At 42.0% G+C, this 5,943-nt stretch overlaps 1 non-coding gene across 1 annotated transcript; it reads left to right on the top strand.

Annotated features, from left to right (window-relative positions):
• Window positions 1-278: 278 nt before the first annotated feature.
• On the top strand, window positions 279-352 carry trnat-agu (transfer RNA threonine (anticodon AGU)). The gene has a single exon. It is a non-coding gene; the product is annotated as a tRNA-Thr (tRNA).
• Window positions 353-5,943: the final 5,591 nt, after the last annotated feature.

Here is a 5,943-nt window from a genome sequence, read left to right on the forward strand (position 1 = left end):
CCAATGTGTCATTATGCAGAATAAACGACACGAGGGTCAGAGTTCATCATACATCGTAATAGCTTTTCATCGACTGTTTATAATGTCAATGGAGATGAACCTGTCAGAGCAATTACGTTCAGCCCAGGCTAGGTAACTACACTGTAGAAAGAGCTCAGAAATTTGTAATATGTATTCTATATTTTCAGAGGAATTTAAAACGTGAAAGTAGAATCGTGGGCATTGTGTCCTGCAATCACAAACAATATGTTTTTAAGTACACAGAACCATACTTAAGGGGCGCTGTGGCTTAGATGGTTAAAGCGCCTGTCTAGTAAACAGGAGATCCTGGGTTCAAATCCCAGCAGTGCCTTTTGGGGCAGCAGTAGCTCAGTCCATAGGGAGACTTAGCTGGGAACCATTGGGGCGCCGGTTCGAGTCCCCGTCTGGATCTAGAAAGTGGACTGGTAGCTGGTGAGTTGCCAGTTTGCCTCCAGGGCAATGCGGAGGTGCCTGTGAGCAAGGCACCGAAACCCCCAAATGCTCCAGAGGCGCCATAGAATGGCTGCCCTGCACCCCCTCTGTAATGCATGTTTTATATGTAAGAGTTGGTGCAAGACAAATGTGAATTGCATGTAATATGATAAATAAAGTTAGTCAGTAATTAAGTAAAATCTTAATCTTAAAACATGTGTGTCCTAAACGCCTGTTACACTCTGAGGGTAAATGATGGCAGAATGAAATCTAGGTGGTGTTTAAGGCTGTATTCAGTTCATGTGTGTTAGTGATCAATAAAAGTGTTACCTAAGCTCACCCACTTGATTAGTCACTTAATTTAAATGGGGTTTTGATCTGATCTCTTGTGCATTCTTGAGGAGCTCTCACAGACACACACACCGTACCTCTTACACCCCCTGCAGTGGGACAGACAGAGACACAGACCTCCTCTCTTCAAGCATAGAGCAGAAAATGAAAGCTTATTTAGCTTTTCCATTTGCGTTTACACCAGGGAAAGTGGGGCTCTTCAATATGCAGCAGCTCATTAATGTGACCTGACATGTTTTCATTGGCTTTGACCTGGTACACTCCTCACAACAACGTGCCGTCGATGTTATGACAATATTATGAATTAGCTTCAATTATTGTGGCACAATTTTTTATTTTATTTTTTATGAATTAGTGTGTGTAGCCCCAGTGTGTAGCCCCCAGTGTGTGTGTGTGTGTGTGTGTGTGTGTGTGCGTGTGTGTCTTTTACCATAACAATATCCGCTATTCCTTCCTGGTGGCAAGAAATGGCATTTGTTATAATATTTGGCACAGTGTCTGGTGATCTCCTGCACAGAACAAAAAGCACTCTTACCCTTTTGACCTCTGCATTTCCTGTCCACCCTCTCTGTGCTCTCTCTGTCTCTCACCAGGCACAGGAGCCATTTCCTCAGTGATGCCTCCTTTCATTACACACCAGATTGCTCTCACTTTCTTATCTCGCTCCCCTCTCCTTTTCCTGCCTTTTCAGTTCTCACATCTGTCTCCGAATCTCGGTCATCCTGTTTCTGTCCTCCTCTCACTTTCCCTTCCTTCGCCTCTCTCACACTCGTGTTGAAAGAGACCTGGGTCATGATATGTTTGAGCTAAAATGAAATGCGTAGACACACACATATTCAAAGTGATGCTGACATTATGACTGAGCTGTGTACTGCAATCTGTAATCTATGAGAGAAGGTTGTCAGAATGCCTAATATTGTATACCTGAAGGAGCATGTGTTATAGACAAACATCCACTCGTAAACAAATACTGTCACACAGATTCACAACCGCATCATAAGCGTGTGAATTCTGTAGCATTATTCACCTGTTCTTTAAGCTGGTACAGTCATGGAATGTGCTGCCCCCTGCTGAATGCAAAAGAGTAACTCCAATCTCATTTCACACCAGCAGAGGATGATGGGAACACAAACTGATGAGAGTCGGTATGAAGCAGAGGCTTTTTCAAGCACAGCATTAGCAACAAGACCTGTGACCCACTGAGCCAAGGTTTAATGAATGCTCGTCAGTATCAGTATGTGGGGAGGTTCTGGAAGCTGGAACCCTCACTGCTGCTTACAGGAGACAATTCTTCACCAATGTCACAGATTTAATGGTGAGAAAATGGCAATCTCAGTGGTCTCAGTCATTCAGTGGAGCTTTACTTTTGGAAATCGATAAAGGTCAGCTTTACCGTTAAACTCTGTTACCGTAAAACATATTTCAGTCACATCTTTCTTGGAGGTAATAACTGAGGATCTCTTTCTTAATTACACAATCTGTGATCAGCATGTGAGGTAAAAACATAAACTGGATCGCCCTCCTCTCTCACAACAATAATCAGGCTCTCTCTGCCCTCTTTTCTGTTTCCTTGGCTGCTCCGTGACCCCACGATGGGGGTCCATCTCTTCATCTCTGTCAGTTCCTCTCTGCCTTTCAGTCTGCATTCTATCGATTTTTTTTCCCTCCAGCATTGTATTTGTCTCCTTTTGCTTCGCCCTCCTTTTCTTTTTTTCCCCCCATCCGTTTTCTCCCAATCATTTGGCAGCCCGTGCCCAGCTTCTGGGTGCAGATCAGCAGTGCGTGATATCATCCGCATCACATTAAGCCGTCACATGCACACACACACACACACAACACATCCATGCCTATTTGTAGAGTCTCACATTTATACCTGTGCCAATGTCTACATAAAGCCGCAGGAAATTTGGGGTTTTGCTGATACTTGGCATAAATGGTGCGCTGATATCTAAACACCTAAAATGGACTGAAACTGCTTAACGTGGGAGTATAAACAAACTCGTACCCCAATATCCCAGTGAGCATGAGAAAAGCTGCTGACAGTAGTGTGACATTTCCATTTAATCTGCATTTAAACACTTACTTCCCTGCACAGTTATTTGTACGGTCATGTCTCTGTCATAAAATCTAGTTTTGCCACAATCTGTGGGCCAGCCTGACTTTTGGCAATGATGCGTTTCTATCTTGGCTCAGTCCTGAAGCTCTGCCCCACATCAGCTGTGTGAGTCAACTAATCTGATATGCCTTGTGCATAACTGCGGGGGACAATGCTGTTCTGCTCTTTTCTCTCTCTATTTGCCTGCTCGTCTGTCTGCTGTCCTTTCCTGTCTCACTGCATCTGCACCCACCTGTCTCTTCATCACCATCTCAAATTTGTATCTATGCTAGCCTTTCTATGCATTTGTTTCCGTTTACCTGTCACACTTGTCTTCCATTCCCTGCCAAATTACTGCACACACTGTAATTCTGTTGTGGTTCTATCTACCTTCACTATCTATAGATTCCATTTTTGCGTCACATTTGTACTAAAACATTGGGAAAACAAAACAAGACAGGTCCAGATTGTATCATATCACCCAACTCTATGCTGTAAAAAAGTTACATTTCAAAATAAAATGAGACATTGCGTCTACTCTCATGAAACCACAGTGTTTGGCAAGAGAGAGCGTCTGCAACAAAGGTCTTAACAAGCTCATCTAATACGGTCACAGGGGACATGTTATCTCCTGACTCTTACTGTTCTTGTCACATTTAGTAGCAACAACAGCCTATTTTTGATGCAAGATTGGAATGACCTTTCAGAGATTTCAGGCTGAGTTGTTGGAGGCCCCCTAGTGGCCGTGGGAGGTGGAACAGGGCATTGAGAAGGCGCATTTTGCCCAAAGGAGCAGCGGTATTGATGGAAGTGATAACAAGCATATTTCTCAATCTTAATCTCCACATGGGAGTCCTATTTATCTGATACTGCCTTGAAAATTCTTTAAAGGATTTCTTTGAGCCTTAAAGAAGAAATGTCAGACTCTGGATCTAACACAATCTTTATTCTTTTTTTAAATGTTTTTCCTGGATAACTGTACAGAAACATGTGCAATGTGTTTTTTAAAAGAAAATACTGGAATCTGTGCTCAGTTTTCCTTTATATTTATTCTTAAAAATGAGTAAGCAGACAGTTTGTGTGTCCTGTGAATACCAAAATGTGTGTAGAACAATACAGAACAGTAAAACACTTTTCATTATATTTCTATTACAAGATCTTTTCAGCGGCATATCAAAAGTCAAAACAAAGGATGTTTTCTTTTTAATTACAGCAGTTCTCTTTTTTCCCTCTCAAGAAATAGACCACAGATTGCTAGAAAGATGTGGGAATATACATCAATACGATCAGTGTTAAACAGGCTATAATTTCAGATGCACATAACTATTACTTGCACAAACATCAGTGAGGAGGTGATGTCATAATGCAACCAAATACGGAGGGACCAATCACGTGTTTAAGAGGACGTCACAGCTTAGACAGGAGGGGCTTGAATCACAAAACACTTCCTCAGTTTCCTTCACGACCTACACAGTCACACACTTGCTCACTTCATCATTTCATTACTTCTTCCCCTCTTACTTTGCCTCCTCCTGAAAAACTGTAAACAGATCAATTAGAGTTTCACCCCCTCGGATGTTCTCCTCTGATTGCATTTTCATTAGGAAACAAGGACATAGGAAAGAAAGAAAGAAATAGGGAGGGAGAAAGTCAGATAAAGGAACTAAGGAAGGAAGGATGACTCAATCAGTCTAATGCTGATTGGATGAGGCTGTAATAAGCTGAGATTGATCTGAGCAATGAGACCAGCTCACAGTTGACAGTGCTTCCCCCCTTGCAATGGCTGCTCAGACTGCAAAAATAAAAAGGTGTACTTTTAAAAGAGGTTTGATGGAGTTAGGAGAGACACATGTACAATCACCAACACACTTTTGTATGGACAGGTGCCAGACAAATTGCAACGATTTAGGGGCGTTACAGTTTTACACAAGGCCTGTCATTGTTCTAAAGCCTTCTACAAGAGCGGCAACTCGAGGTAGAAGATGAAAGGAAAGGACCATGAGAGAAAAGTGAAGAGGCAGACAAGTGGAAAGAAGACAAGGTGTGAGGATGAGCAGACAGATGGGTTGGAAATGTTCATCTGACAGGTGCCAGTCATCTACAGAGAAGGAAATCAAAATGCAGGAGAGGAAGCACGTCTGTCTGTCGCTCTGTGTTAGGATCAGCATAATTACTATGGAATGACAGATATCCACTTATTGGAGGGCAGCTAAAGGGGAGTGACAGAGTGGCTGTTTCAGACTCAGCCTGCGAGTCAGAGCTATTTGTAGCTGCTCAAAGCCAAAACTGCAGGGTTGAACTGAGGGCATGGGCTTTGTTGTTGTGTTTAGATCCTGGACCCCTTTACCAGAGCAGAAACATGAAGAAAGAGCTGCGCCTTGGAATTCAGTTAAAGCCCTGAAGGACCACATATAACCGATCAGGATGATCAATAAGCTAATAATGTCATTCAATTACATCCACTAAACAGAGTTTTGCCAATGTTGCTTAGCAACAAAATTTAATTCAAGTAATTAACAATCACTGAAAGCCTAAAACGGTTGAGTAGCCCTCACAGACACAGCTGATTTAAGTTGTGTTTGAGATTTTGTCTTTATATACAACTCAAAGCTTTACTTGCAGGGGTATGCAGTGCCCTCCTATAGCTTTAGTACAAACTGAAGTATCTTCCCTTAACACATAAAAATATGTAGAATGGTCCCCAAGCTGCTACATCTTAGTCACATGTGGGTACCTAGTACCTAATAGGGAGGCACAGCACTTTGCCAATTATATACAGTGAAAGCCGTTGACAGCACAACACACTGGTATTGTTCTAAAGGCACAGACACGAGTGACCAGTGCTGACAAGGTACCACAACAAAGTTTAACCATCTATGTCATCATACCGTTTTTAAAATATTAATAGTTAGAAAATAAAAGCAGACAGCTTTAGTGAAAATGTTAACTGAAAACAACAACTGTGTTATCAAAGTTTGTGCAAAAAACAAGCAGACTACACAAGATAACTTTTCCTTTTTTTTCCTTTTTTTTCTTACAAAACA

This window comes from Genypterus blacodes, unplaced genomic scaffold, assembly GCF_046128005.1.
Source record: "Genypterus blacodes isolate CSIRO-AG114 ecotype Tasmania unplaced genomic scaffold, CSIRO-AGI_Gbla_v1 ptg000017l_1, whole genome shotgun sequence".
In the NCBI taxonomy this organism is placed as follows: domain Eukaryota; kingdom Metazoa; phylum Chordata; class Actinopteri; order Ophidiiformes; family Ophidiidae; genus Genypterus; species Genypterus blacodes.